The sequence below is a fragment of the Oncorhynchus masou genome, chromosome 30 (genome assembly GCF_036934945.1).
Source record: "Oncorhynchus masou masou isolate Uvic2021 chromosome 30, UVic_Omas_1.1, whole genome shotgun sequence".
Classification (NCBI taxonomy): domain Eukaryota; kingdom Metazoa; phylum Chordata; class Actinopteri; order Salmoniformes; family Salmonidae; genus Oncorhynchus; species Oncorhynchus masou.
The window spans coordinates 71,096,905-71,109,375 of NC_088241.1; the positions used below are offsets into that span (position 1 = coordinate 71,096,905).

At 56.8% G+C, this 12,471-nt stretch overlaps 1 protein-coding gene across 1 annotated transcript in view; it reads left to right on the forward strand.

Moving 5' to 3' along the window:
• dlec1 (DLEC1 cilia and flagella associated protein) overlaps window positions 1-12,471 on the forward strand; it is a 197,118-nt gene that overhangs the window by 15,816 nt on the left and 168,831 nt on the right. The window lies entirely within an intron of this gene.

Genomic DNA, 12,471 nt, shown 5'->3' on the forward strand with positions numbered 1-12,471 from the left:
CCCCCAGAGGTACAGTAGTATGCCCCTCAAAGCCCCCCAGAGGTACAGTAGTATGTAGTATGCCCCTCAAAGCCCCCAGAGGTACAGTAGTATGCCCCTCAAAGCCCCCAGAGGTACAGTAGTATGCCCATCAAAGCCCCCAGAGGTACAGTAGTATGCCCCTCAAAGCCCCCCAGAGGTACAGTAGTATGCCCATCAAAGCCCCCAGAGGTACAGTAGTATGCCCCTCAAAGCCCCCAGAGGTACAGTAGTATGCCCCCTCACAAGTATGCCCCCAAAGCCCCCAGAGGTACAGTAGTATGCCCCTCAAAGCCCCCAGAGGTACAGTAGTATGCCCCTCAAAGCCCCCAGAGGTACAGTAGTATGCCCCTCAAAGCCCCCAGAGGTACAGTAGTATGCCCCTCAAAGCCCCCAGAGGTACAGTAGTATGCCCCTCAAAGCCCCCAGAGGTACAGTAGTATGCCCCCTCAAAGCCCCTCAAAGCCCCCAGAGGTACAGTAGTATGCCCCTCAAAGCCCCCAGAGGTACAGTAGTATGCCCCTCAAAGCCCCCAGAGGTACAGTAGTATGCCCCTCAAAGCCCCCAGAGGTACAGTAGTATGCCCCTCAAAGCCCCCAGAGGTACAGTAGTATGCCCCTCAAAGCCCCCCAGAGGTACAGTAGTATGCCCCTCAAAGCCCCCAGAGGTACAGTAGTATGCCCCTCAAAGCCCCCAGAGGTACAGTAGTATGCCCCTCAAAGCCCCCAGAGGTACAGTAGTATGCCCCTCAAAGCCCCCCAGAGGTACAGTAGTATGCCCCTCAAAGCCCCCAGAGGTACAGTAGTATGCCCCTCAAAGCCCCCAGAGGTACAGTAGTATGCCCCCTCAAAGCCCCCAGAGGTACAGTAGTATGCCCCTCAAAGCCCCCAGAGGTACAGTAGTATGCCCTCAAAGCCCCCAGAGGTACAGTAGTATGCCCCCCCTCAAAGCCCCCAGAGGTACAGTAGTATGCCCCTCAAAGCCCCCAGAGGTACAGTAGTATGCCCCTCAAAGCCCCCAGAGGTACAGTAGTATGCCCCTCAAAGCCCCCAGAGGTACAGTAGTATGCCCCTCAAAGCCCCCCAGAGGTACAGTAGTATGCCCCTCAAAGCCCCCAGAGGTACAGTAGTATGCCCCTCAAAGCCCCCAGAGGTACAGTAGTATGCCCCTCAAAGCCCCCCCCAGAGGTACAGTAGTATGCCCCCCTCAAAGCCCCCAGAGGTACAGTAGTATGCCCCTCCCTCAAAGCCCCCCAGAGGTACAGTAGTATGCCCCTCCCTCAAAGCCCCCAGAGGTACAGTAGTATGCCCCTCAAAGCCCCCCAGAGGTACAGTAGTATGCCCCTCAAAGCCCCCAGAGGTACAGTAGTATGCCCCTCAAAGCCCCCCAGAGGTACAGTAGTATGCCCCTCAAAGCCCCCAGAGGTACAGTAGTATGCCCCTCAAAGCCCCCAGAGGTACAGTAGTATGCCCCTCAAAGCCCCCAGAGGTACAGTAGTATGCCCCTCAAAGCCCCCCAGAGGTACAGTAGTATGCCCCTCAAAGCCCCCCAGAGGTACAGTAGTATGCCCCTCAAAGCCCCCAGAGGTACAGTAGTATGCCCCTCAAAGCCCCCCAGAGGTACAGTAGTATGCCCCCCCTCAAAGCCCCCAGAGGTACAGTAGTATGCCCCCCCTCAAAGCCCCCAGAGGTACAGTAGTATGCCCCTCAAAGCCCCCCAGAGGTACAGTATGCCCTCAAAGCCCCCCAGAGGTACAGTAGTATGCCCCTCAAAGCCCCCCAGAGGTACAGTAGTATGCCCCTCAAAGCCCCCAGAGGTACAGTAGTATGCCCCTCAAAGCCCCCAGAGTATGTACAGTAGTATGCCCCTCAAAGCCCCCAGAGGTACAGTAGTATGCCCCTCAAAGCCCCCAGAGGTACAGTAGTATGCCCCTCAAAGCCCCCAGAGGTACAGTAGTATGCCCCTCAAAGCCCCCAGAGGTACAGTAGTATGCCCCTCAAAGCCCCCCAGAGGTACAGTAGTATGCCCCTCAAAGCCCCCAGAGGTACAGTAGTATGCCCCTCAAAGCCCCCCAGAGGTACAGTAGTATGCCCCTCAAAGCCCCCAGAGGTACAGTAGTATGCCCCTCAAAGCCCCCAGAGGTACAGTAGTATGCCCCTCAAAGCCCCCAGAGGTACAGTAGTATGCCCCTCAAAGCCCCCCAGAGGTACAGTAGTATGCCCCTCAAAGCCCCCAGAGGTACAGTAGTATGCCCCTCAAAGCCCCCCAGAGGTACAGTAGTATGCCCCTCAAAGCCCCCCAGAGGTACAGTAGTATGCCCCTCAAAGCCCCCAGAGGTACAGTAGTATGCCCCTCAAAGCCCCCAGAGGTACAGTAGTATGCCCCTCAAAGCCCCCAGAGGTACAGTAGTATGCCCCTCAAAGCCCCCAGAGGTACAGTAGTATGCCCCCCTCAAAGCCCCCAGAGGTACAGTAGTATGCCCCCAGAGGTACCCTCAAAGCCCCCAGAGGTACAGTAGTATGCCCCTCAAAGCCCCCAGAGGTACAGTAGTATGCCCCTCAAAGCCCCCAGAGGTACAGTAGTATGCCCCTCAAAGCCCCCAGAGGTACAGTAGTATGCCCCTCAAAGCCCCCAGAGGTACAGTAGTATGCCCCTCAAAGCCCCCCAGAGGTACAGTAGTATGCCCCTCAAAGCCCCCAGAGGTACAGTAGTATGCCCCTCAAAGCCCCCAGAGGTACAGTAGTATGCCCCTCAAAGCCCCCAGAGGTACAGTAGTATGCCCCTCAAAGCCCCCCTCAAAGCCCCCCAGAGGTACAGTAGTATGCCCCTCAAAGCCCCCAGAGGTACAGTAGTATGCCCCTCAAAGCCCCCAGAGGTACAGTAGTATGCCCCTCAAAGCCCCCAGAGGTACAGTAGTATGCCCCTCAAAGCCCCCAGAGGTACAGTAGTATGCCCCTCAAAGCCCCCAGAGGTACAGTAGTATGCCCCTCAAAGCCCCCCAGAGGTACAGTAGTATGCCCCTCAAAGCCCCCAGAGGTACAGTAGTATGCCCCTCAAAGCCCCCAGAGGTACAGTAGTATGCCCCTCAAAGCCCCCAGAGGTACAGTAGTATGCCCCTCAAAGCCCCCAGAGGTACAGTAGTATGCCCCTCAAAGCCCCCAGAGGTACAGTAGTATGCCCCTCAAAGCCCCCAGAGGTACAGTAGTATGCCCCTCAAAGCCCCCAGAGGTACAGTAGTATGCCCCTCAAAGCCCCCCAGAGGTACAGTAGTATGCCCCTCAAAGCCCCCCAGAGGTACAGTAGTATGCCCCTCAAAGCCCCCAGAGGTACAGTAGTATGCCCCTCAAAAAGCCCCCCAGAGGTACAGTAGTATGCCCCTCAAAGCCCCCAGAGGTACAGTAGTATGCCCCTCAAAGCCCCCAGAGGTACAGTAGTATGCCCCTCAAAGCCCCCAGAGGTACAGTAGTATGCCCCTCAAAGCCCCCAGAGGTACAGTAGTATGCCCCTCAAAGCCCCCAGAGGTACAGTAGTATGCCCCTCAAAGCCCCCAGAGGTACAGTAGTATGCCCCTCAAAGCCCCCAGAGGTACAGTAGTATGCCCCCCTCCCTCAAAGCCCCCAGAGGTACAGTAGTATGCCCCTCAAAGCCCCCCAGAGGTACAGTAGTATGCCCCTCCCTCAAAGCCCCCCAGTAGTAGAGGTACAGTAGTATGCCCCCCCAGTAGTATCCCTCAAAGCCCCCAGAGGTACAGTAGTATGCCCCTCAAAGCCCCCCAGAGGTACAGTAGTATGCCTCAAAGCCCCCAGAGGTACAGTAGTATGCCCCTCAAAGCCCCCAGAGGTACAGTAGTATGCCCCTCAAAGCCCCCAGAGGTACAGTAGTATGCCCCTCAAAGCCCCCAGAGGTACAGTAGTATGTCCCTCAAAGCCCCCAGAGGTACAGTAGTATGCCCCTCAAAGCCCCCAGAGGTACAGTAGTATGCCCCTCAAAGCCCCCAGAGGTACAGTAGTATGCCCCTCAAAGCCCCCAGAGGTACAGTAGTATGCCCCTCAAAGCCCCCAGAGGTACAGTAGTATGTACCCCTCAAAGCCCCCAGAGGTACAGTAGTATGCCCCTCAAAGCCCCCAGAGGTACAGTAGTATGCCCCTCAAAGCCCCCAGAGGTACAGTAGTATGCCCCTCAAAGCCCCCAGAGGTACAGTAGTATGCCCCTCAAAGCCCCCAGAGGTACAGTAGTATGCCCCTCAAAGCCCCCAGAGGTACAGTAGTATGCCCCTCAAAGCCCCCAGAGGTACAGTAGTATGCCCCTCAAAGCCCCCAGAGGTACAGTAGTATGCCCCTCAAAGCCCCCCAGAGGTACAGTAGTATGCCCCTCAAAGCCCCCAGAGGTACAGTAGTATGCCCCCCCCCTCAAAGCCCCCCCCCAGAGGTACAGTAGTATGCCCCCCTCCCTCAAAGCCCCCAGAGGTACAGTAGTATGCCCCTCAAAGCCCCCAGAGGTACAGTAGTATGCCCCTCAAAGCCCCCAGAGGTACAGTAGTATGCCCCTCAAAGCCCCCAGAGGTACAGTAGTATGCCCTCAAAGCCCCCAGAGGTACAGTAGTATGCCCTCAAAGCCCCCAGAGGTACAGTAGTATGCCCCTCAAAGCCCCCAGAGGTACAGTAGTATGCCCCTCAAAGCCCCCAGAGGTACAGTAGTATGCCCCTCAAAGCCCCCAGAGGTACAGTAGTATGCCCCTCAAAGCCCCCAGAGGTACAGTAGTATGCCCCTCAAAGCCCCCAGAGGTACAGTAGTATGCCCCTCAAAGCCCCCAGAGGTACAGTAGTATGCCCCTCAAAGCCCCCAGAGGTACAGTAGTATGCCCCTCAAAGCCCCCAGAGGTACAGTAGTATGCCCCTCAAAGCCCCCCAGAGGTACAGTAGTATGCCCCCCCTCAAAGCCCCCAGAGGTACAGTAGTATGCCCCTCAAAGCCCCCAGAGGTACAGTAGTATGCCCCTCAAAGCCCCCAGAGGTACAGTAGTATGCCCTCAAAGCCCCCAGAGGTACAGTAGTATGCCCCTCAAAGCCCCCAGAGGTACAGTAGTATGCCCCTCAAAGCCCCCAGAGGTACAGTAGTATGCCCCTCAAAGCCCCCAGAGGTACAGTAGTATGCCCCTCAAAGCCCCCAGAGGTACAGTAGTATGCCCCTCAAAGCCCCCCAGAGGTACAGTAGTATGCCCCTCAAAGCCCCCAGAGGTACAGTAGTATGCCCCTCAAAGCCCCCAGAGGTACAGTAGTATGCCCCTCAAAGCCCCCAGAGGTACAGTAGTATGCCCCTCAAAGCCCCCAGAGGTACAGTAGTATGCCCCTCAAAGCCCCCCAGAGGTACAGTAGTATGCCCCTCCCTCAAAGCAAAGCCCCCCAGAGGTACAGTAGTATGCCCCTCAAAGCCCCCAGAGGTACAGTAGTATGCCCCTCAAAGCCCCCAGAGGTACAGTAGTATGCCCCTCAAAGCCCCCAGAGGTACAGTAGTATGCCCCTCAAAGCCCCCAGAGGTACAGTAGTATGCCCCTCAAAGCCCCCAGAGGTACAGTAGTATGCCCCTCAAAGCCCCCAGAGGTACAGTAGTATGCCCCTCAAAGCCCCCAGAGGTACAGTAGTATGCCCCTCAAAGCCCCCCAGAGGTACAGTAGTATGCCCCTCAAAGCCCCCAGAGGTACAGTAGTATGCCCCTCAAAGCCCCCAGAGGTACAGTAGTATGCCCCTCAAAGCCCCCAGAGGTACAGTAGTATGCCCCTCAAAGCCCCCAGAGGTACAGTAGTATGCCCCTCAAAGCCCCCAGAGGTACAGTAGTATGCCCCTCAAAGCCCCCAGAGGTACAGTAGTATGCCCCTCAAAGCCCCCAGAGGTACAGTAGTATGCCCCTCAAAGCCCCCAGAGGTACAGTAGTATGCCCCTCAAAGCCCCCAGAGGTACAGTAGTATGCCCCTCAAAGCCCCCCAGAGGTACAGTAGTATGCCCCTCAAAGCCCCCAGAGGTACAGTAGTATGCCCCTCAAAGCCCCCAGAGGTACAGTAGTATGCCCCTCAAAGCCCCCAGAGGTACAGTAGTATGCCCCTCAAAGCCCCCCAGAGGTACAGTAGTATGCCCCTCAAAGCCCCCCAGAGGTACAGTAGTATGCCCCTCAAAGCCCCCAGAGGTACAGTAGTATGCCCCTCAAAGCCCCCCAGAGGTACAGTAGTATGCCCCTCCCAGTAGTATGCCCCTCAAAGCCCCCAGAGGTACAGTAGTATGCCCCTCAAAGCCCCCAGAGGTACAGTATGTCAAAGCCCCCAGAGGTACAGTAGTATGCCCATCCCCCAGAGGTACAGTAGTATGCCCCTCAAAGCCCCCCAGAGGTACAGTAGTATGCCCCTCAAAGCCCCCAGAGGTACAGTAGTATGCCCCTCAAAGCCCCCAGAGGTACAGTAGTATGCCCCTCAAAGCCCCCAGAGGTACAGTAGTATGCCCCTCAAAGCCCCCAGAGGTACAGTAGTATGCCCCTCAAAGCCCCCAGAGGTACAGTAGTATGCCCCTCAAAGCCCCCAGAGGTACAGAGGTCAAAGCCCCCAGAGGTACAGTATGCCCCTCAAAGCCCCCCAGAGGTACAGTAGTATGCCCCTCAAAGCCCCCAGAGGTACAGTAGTATGCCCCTCAAAGCCCCCAGAGGTACAGTAGTATGCCCCTCAAAGCCCCCCAGAGGTACAGTAGTATGCCCCTCAAAGCCCCCAGAGGTACAGTAGTATGCCCCTCAAAGCCCCCAGAGGTACAGTAGTATGCCCCTCAAAGCCCCCCAGAGGTACAGTAGTATGCCCCTCAAAGCCCCCAGAGGTACAGTAGTATGCCCCTCAAAGCCCCCAGAGGTACAGTAGTATGCCCCTCAAAGCCCCCAGAGGTACAGTAGTATGCCCCTCAAAGCCCCCAGAGGTACAGTAGTATGCCCCTCAAAGCCCCCAGAGGTACAGTAGTATGCCCCTCAAAGCCCCCAGAGGTACAGTAGTATGCCCCTCAAAGCCCCCAGAGGTACAGTAGTATGCCCCTCAAAGCCCCCAGAGGTACAGTAGTATGCCCCTCAAAGCCCCCAGAGGTACAGTATGTCAAAGCCCCCAGAGGTACAGTAGTATGCCCCTCAAAGCCCCCAGAGGTACAGTAGTATGCCCCTCAAAGCCCCCAGAGGTACAGTAGTATGCCCCTCAAAGCCCCCCAGAGGTACAGTAGTATGCCCCTCAAAGCCCCCAGAGGTACAGTAGTATGCCCCTCAAAGCCCCCAGAGGTACAGTAGTATGCCCCTCAAAGCCCCCAGAGGTACAGTAGTATGCCCCTCAAAGCCCCCAGAGGTACAGTAGTATGCCCCTCAAAGCCCCCAGAGGTACAGTAGTATGCCCCTCAAAGCCCCCAGAGGTACAGTAGTATGCCCCTCAAAGCCCCCAGAGGTACAGTAGTATGCCCCTCAAAGCCCCCAGAGGTACAGTAGTATGCCCCTCAAAGCCCCCCAGAGGTACAGTAGTATGCCCCTCAAAGCCCCCCAGAGGTACAGTAGTATGCCCCCCTCAAAGCCCCCAGAGGTACAGTAGTATGCCCCTCAAAGCCCCCAGAGGTACAGTAGTATGCCCCTCAAAGCCCCCAGAGGTACAGTAGTATGCCCCTCAAAGCCCCCAGAGGTACAGTAGTATGCCCCTCAAAGCCCCCAGAGGTACAGTAGTATGCCCCTCAAAGCCCCCAGAGGTACAGTAGTATGCCCCTCAAAGCCCCCAGAGGTACAGTAGTATGCCCCTCAAAGCCCCCAGAGGTACAGTAGTATGCCCCTCAAAGCCCCCAGAGGTACAGTAGTATGCCCCTCAAAGCCCCCTCAAAGCCCCTCCCCCCAGAGGTACAGTAGTATGCCCCTCAAAGCCCCCAGAGGTACAGTAGTATGCCCCTCAAAGCCCCCAGAGGTACAGTAGTATGCCCCTCAAAGCCCCCCAGAGGTACAGTAGTATGCCCCTCAAAGCCCCCAGAGGTACAGTAGTATGCCCCTCAAAGCCCCCCAGAGAGGTACAGTAGTATGCCCCTCAAAGCCCCCAGAGGTACAGTAGTATGCCCCTCCCAAAGCCCCCAGAGGTACAGTAGTATGCCCCTCAAAGCCCCCAGAGGTACAGTAGTATGCCCCTCAAAGCCCCCAGAGGTACAGTAGTATGCCCCTCAAAGCCCCCAGAGGTACAGTAGTATGCCCCTCAAAGCCCCCAGAGGTACAGTAGTATGCCCCTCAAAGCCCCCAGAGGTACAGTAGTATGCCCCTCAAAGCCCCCAGAGGTACAGTAGTATGCCCCTCAAAGCCCCCAGAGGTACAGTAGTATGCCCCTCAAAGCCCCCAGAGGTACAGTAGTATGCCCCTCAAAGCCCCCCAGAGGTACAGTAGTATGCCCCTCAAAGCCCCCAGAGGTACAGTAGTATGCCCCTCAAAGCCCCCAGAGGTACAGTAGTATGCCCCTCAAAGCCCCCAGAGGTACAGTAGTATGCCCCTCAAAGCCCCCAGAGGTACAGTAGTATGCCCCTCAAAGCCCCCAGAGGTACAGTAGTATGCCCCTCAAAGCCCCCAGAGGTACAGTAGTATGCCCCTCAAAGCCCCCCAGAGGTACAGTAGTATGCCCCCCTCAAAGCCCCCAGAGGTACAGTAGTATGCCCCTCAAAGCCCCCAGAGGTACAGTAGTATGCCCCTCAAAGCCCCCAGAGAGGTCAAAGCCCCCAGAGGTACAGTAGTATATCAAAGCCCCCAGAGGTACAGTAGTATGCCCCTCAAAGCCCCCAGAGGTACAGTAGTATGCCCCTCAAAGCCCCCAGAGGTACAGTAGTATGCCCCTCAAAGCCCCCAGAGGTACAGTAGTATGCCCCTCAAAGCCCCCCAGAGGTACAGTAGTATGCCCCTCAAAGCCCCCAGAGGTACAGTAGTATGCCCCCCCTCAAAGCCCCCAGAGGTACAGTAGTATGCCCCTCAAAGCCCCCAGAGGTACAGTAGTATGCCCCTCAAAGCCCCCAGAGGTACAGTAGTATGCCCCTCAAAGCCCCCAGAGGTACAGTAGTATGCCCCTCAAAGCCCCCCAGAGGTACAGTAGTATGCCCCTCAAAGCCCCCAGAGGTACAGTAGTATGCCCCTCCCTCAAAGCCCCCCAGAGGTACAGTAGTATGCCCCTCCCTCAAAGCCCCCAGAGGTACAGTAGTATGCCCCTCCCTCAAAGCCCCCAGAGGTACAGTAGTATGCCCCTCAAAGCCCCCCAGAGGTACAGTAGTATGCCCCTCAAAGCCCCCCAGAGGTACAGTAGTATGCCCCTCAAAGCCCCCCAGAGGTACAGTAGTATGCCCCTCAAAGCCCCCAGAGGTACAGTAGTATGCCCCCCCTCAAAGCCCCCAGAGGTACAGTAGTATGCCCCTCAAAGCCCCCAGAGGTACAGTAGTATCAAAGCCCCCTCAAAGCCCCCCCAGAGGTACAGTAGTATGCCCCTCAAAGCCCCCCAGAGGTACAGTAGTATGCCCCTCAAAGCCCCCAGAGGTACAGTAGTATGCCCCCCCTCAAAGCCCCCAGAGGTACAGTAGTATGCCCCTCAAAGCCCCCAGAGGTACAGTAGTATGCCCCTCAAAGCCCCCAGAGGTACAGTAGTATGCCCCTCAAAGCCCCCAGAGGTACAGTAGTATGCCCCTCAAAGCCCCCAGAGGTACAGTAGTATGCCCCTCAAAGCCCCCAGAGGTACAGTAGTATGCCCCTCAAAGCCCCCAGAGGTACAGTAGTATGCCCCTCAAAGCCCCCAGAGGTACAGTAGTATGCCCCTCAAAGCCCCCCAGAGGTACAGTAGTATGCCCCTCAAAGCCCCCCAGAGGTACAGTAGTATGCCCCTCAAAGCCCCCAGAGGTACAGTAGTATGCCCCTCAAAGCCCCCAGAGGTACAGTAGTATGCCCCTCAAAGCCCCCAGAGGTACAGTAGTATGCCCCTCAAAGCCCCCAGAGGTACAGTAGTATGCCCCCAGAGGTACCCCTCAAAGCCCCCAGAGGTACAGTAGTATGCCCCTCAAAGCCCCCAGAGGTACAGTAGTATGCCCCTCAAAGCCCCCAGAGGTACAGTAGTATGCCCCTCAAAGCCCCCAGAGGTACAGTAGTATGCCCCTCAAAGCCCCCCAGAGGTACAGTAGTATGCCCCTCCCTCAAAGCCCCCAGAGGTACAGTAGTATGCCCCTCAAAGCCCCCCAGAGGTACAGTAGTATGCCCCTCAAAGCCCCCAGAGGTACAGTAGTATGCCCCTCAAAGCCCCTCAAAGCCCCCAGAGGTACAGTAGTATGCCCCTCAAAGCCCCCCAGAGGTACAGTAGTATGCCCCTCAAAGCCCCCCAGAGGTACAGTAGTATGCCCCTCCCTCAAAGCCCCCAGAGGTACAGTAGTATGCCCCTCCCTCAAAGCCCCCCAGAGGTACAGTAGTATGCCCCTCAAAGCCCCCAGAGGTACAGTAGTATGCCCCTCAAAGCCCCCAGAGGTACAGTAGTATGCCCCTCAAAGCCCCCAGAGGTACAGTAGTATGCCCCTCAAAGCCCCCAGAGGTACAGTAGTATGCCCCCCCTCAAAGCCCCCAGAGGTACAGTAGTATGCCCCTCAAAGCCCCTCCTCAAAGCCCCCAGAGGTACAGTAGTATGCCCCTCAAAGCCCCCAGAGGTACAGTAGTATGCCCCTCAAAGCCCCCAGAGTACAGTAGTATGCCCCTCAAAGCCCCCAGTAGTATGCCCCTCAAAGCCCCCAGAGGTACAGTAGTATGCCCCTCAAAGCCCCCAGAGGTACAGTAGTATGCCCCTCAAAGCCCCCAGAGGTACAGTAGTATGCCCCTCAAAGCCCCCAGAGGTACAGTAGTATGCCCCTCAAAGCCCCCAGAGGTACAGTAGTATGCCCCTCAAAGCCCCCCAGTAGTAGAGAGGTACAGTAGTATGCCCCTCAAAGCCCCCAGAGGTACAGTAGTATGCCCCTCAAAGCCCCCAGAGGTACAGTAGTATGCCCCTCAAAGCCCCCAGAGGTACAGTAGTATGCCCCTCAAAGCCCCCAGAGGTACAGTAGTATGCCCCTCAAAGCCCCCAGAGGTACAGTAGTATGCCCCTCAAAGCCCCCCAGAGGTACAGTAGTATGCCCCCCCTCAAAGCCCCCAGAGGTACAGTAGTATGCCCCCCCTCAAAGCCCCCAGAGGTACAGTAGTATGCCCCTCAAAGCCCCCAGAGGTACAGTAGTATGCCCCTCAAAGCCCCCAGAGGTACAGTAGTATGCCCCTCAAAGCCCCCCAGAGGTACAGTAGTATGCCCCTCAAAGCCCCCAGAGGTACAGTAGTATGCCCCTCAAAGCCCCCAGAGGTACAGTAGTATGCCCCTCAAAGCCCCCAGAGGTACAGTAGTATGCCCCTCAAAGCCCCCTACAAAGCCCCTCAAAGCCCCCAGGTACAGTAGTATGCCCCCTCAAAGCCCCCAGAGGTACAGTAGTATGCCCCCCCTCAAAGCCCCCAGAGGTACAGTAGTATGCCCCTCAAAGCCCCCCAGAGGTACAGTAGTATGCCCCTCAAAGCCCCCCAGAGGTACAGTAGTATGCCCCTCAAAGCCCCCAGAGGTACAGTAGTATGCCCCTCAAAGCCCCCCAGAGGTACAGTAGTATGCCCCTCAAAGCCCCCAGAGGTACAGTAGTATGCCCCTCAAAGCCCCCAGAGGTACAGTAGTATGCCCCTCAAAGCCCCCCAGAGGTACAGTAGTATGCCCCTCAAAGCCCCCAGAGGTACAGTAGTATGCCCCTCAAAGCCCCCAGAGGTACAGTAGTATGCCCCTCAAAGCCCCCAGAGGTACAGTAGTATGCCCCTCAAAGCCCCCAGAGGTACAGTAGTATGCCCCTCAAAGCCCCCAGAGGTACAGTAGTATGCCCCTCAAAGCCCCCAGAGGTACAGTAGTATGCCCCTCAAAGCCCCCAGAGGTACAGTAGTATGCCCCTCAAAGCCCCCCAGAGGTACAGTAGTATGCCCCTCAAAGCCCCCCAGAGGTACAGTAGTATGCCCCTCAAAGCCCCCCAGAGGTACAGTAGTATGCCCCCCTCAAAGCCCCCAGAGGTACAGTAGTATGCCCCTCAAAGCCCCCCAGAGGTACAGTAGTATGCCCCTCAAAGCCCCCAGAGTACAGGTATGCCCCTCAAAGCCCCCCAGAGGTACAATAGTATGCCCCTCAAAGCCCCCCAGAGGTACAGTAGTATGCCCCTCCCTCAAAGCCCCCCAGAGGTACAGTAGTATGCCCCTCAAAGCCCCCCAGAGGTACAGTAGTATGCCCCTCAAAGCCCCCAGAGGTACAGTAGTATGCCCCTCAAAGCCCCCAGAGGTACAGTAGTATGCCCCTCAAAGCCCCCCAGAGGTACAGTAGTATGCCCCTCCCTCAAAGCCCCCAGAGGTACAGTAGTAT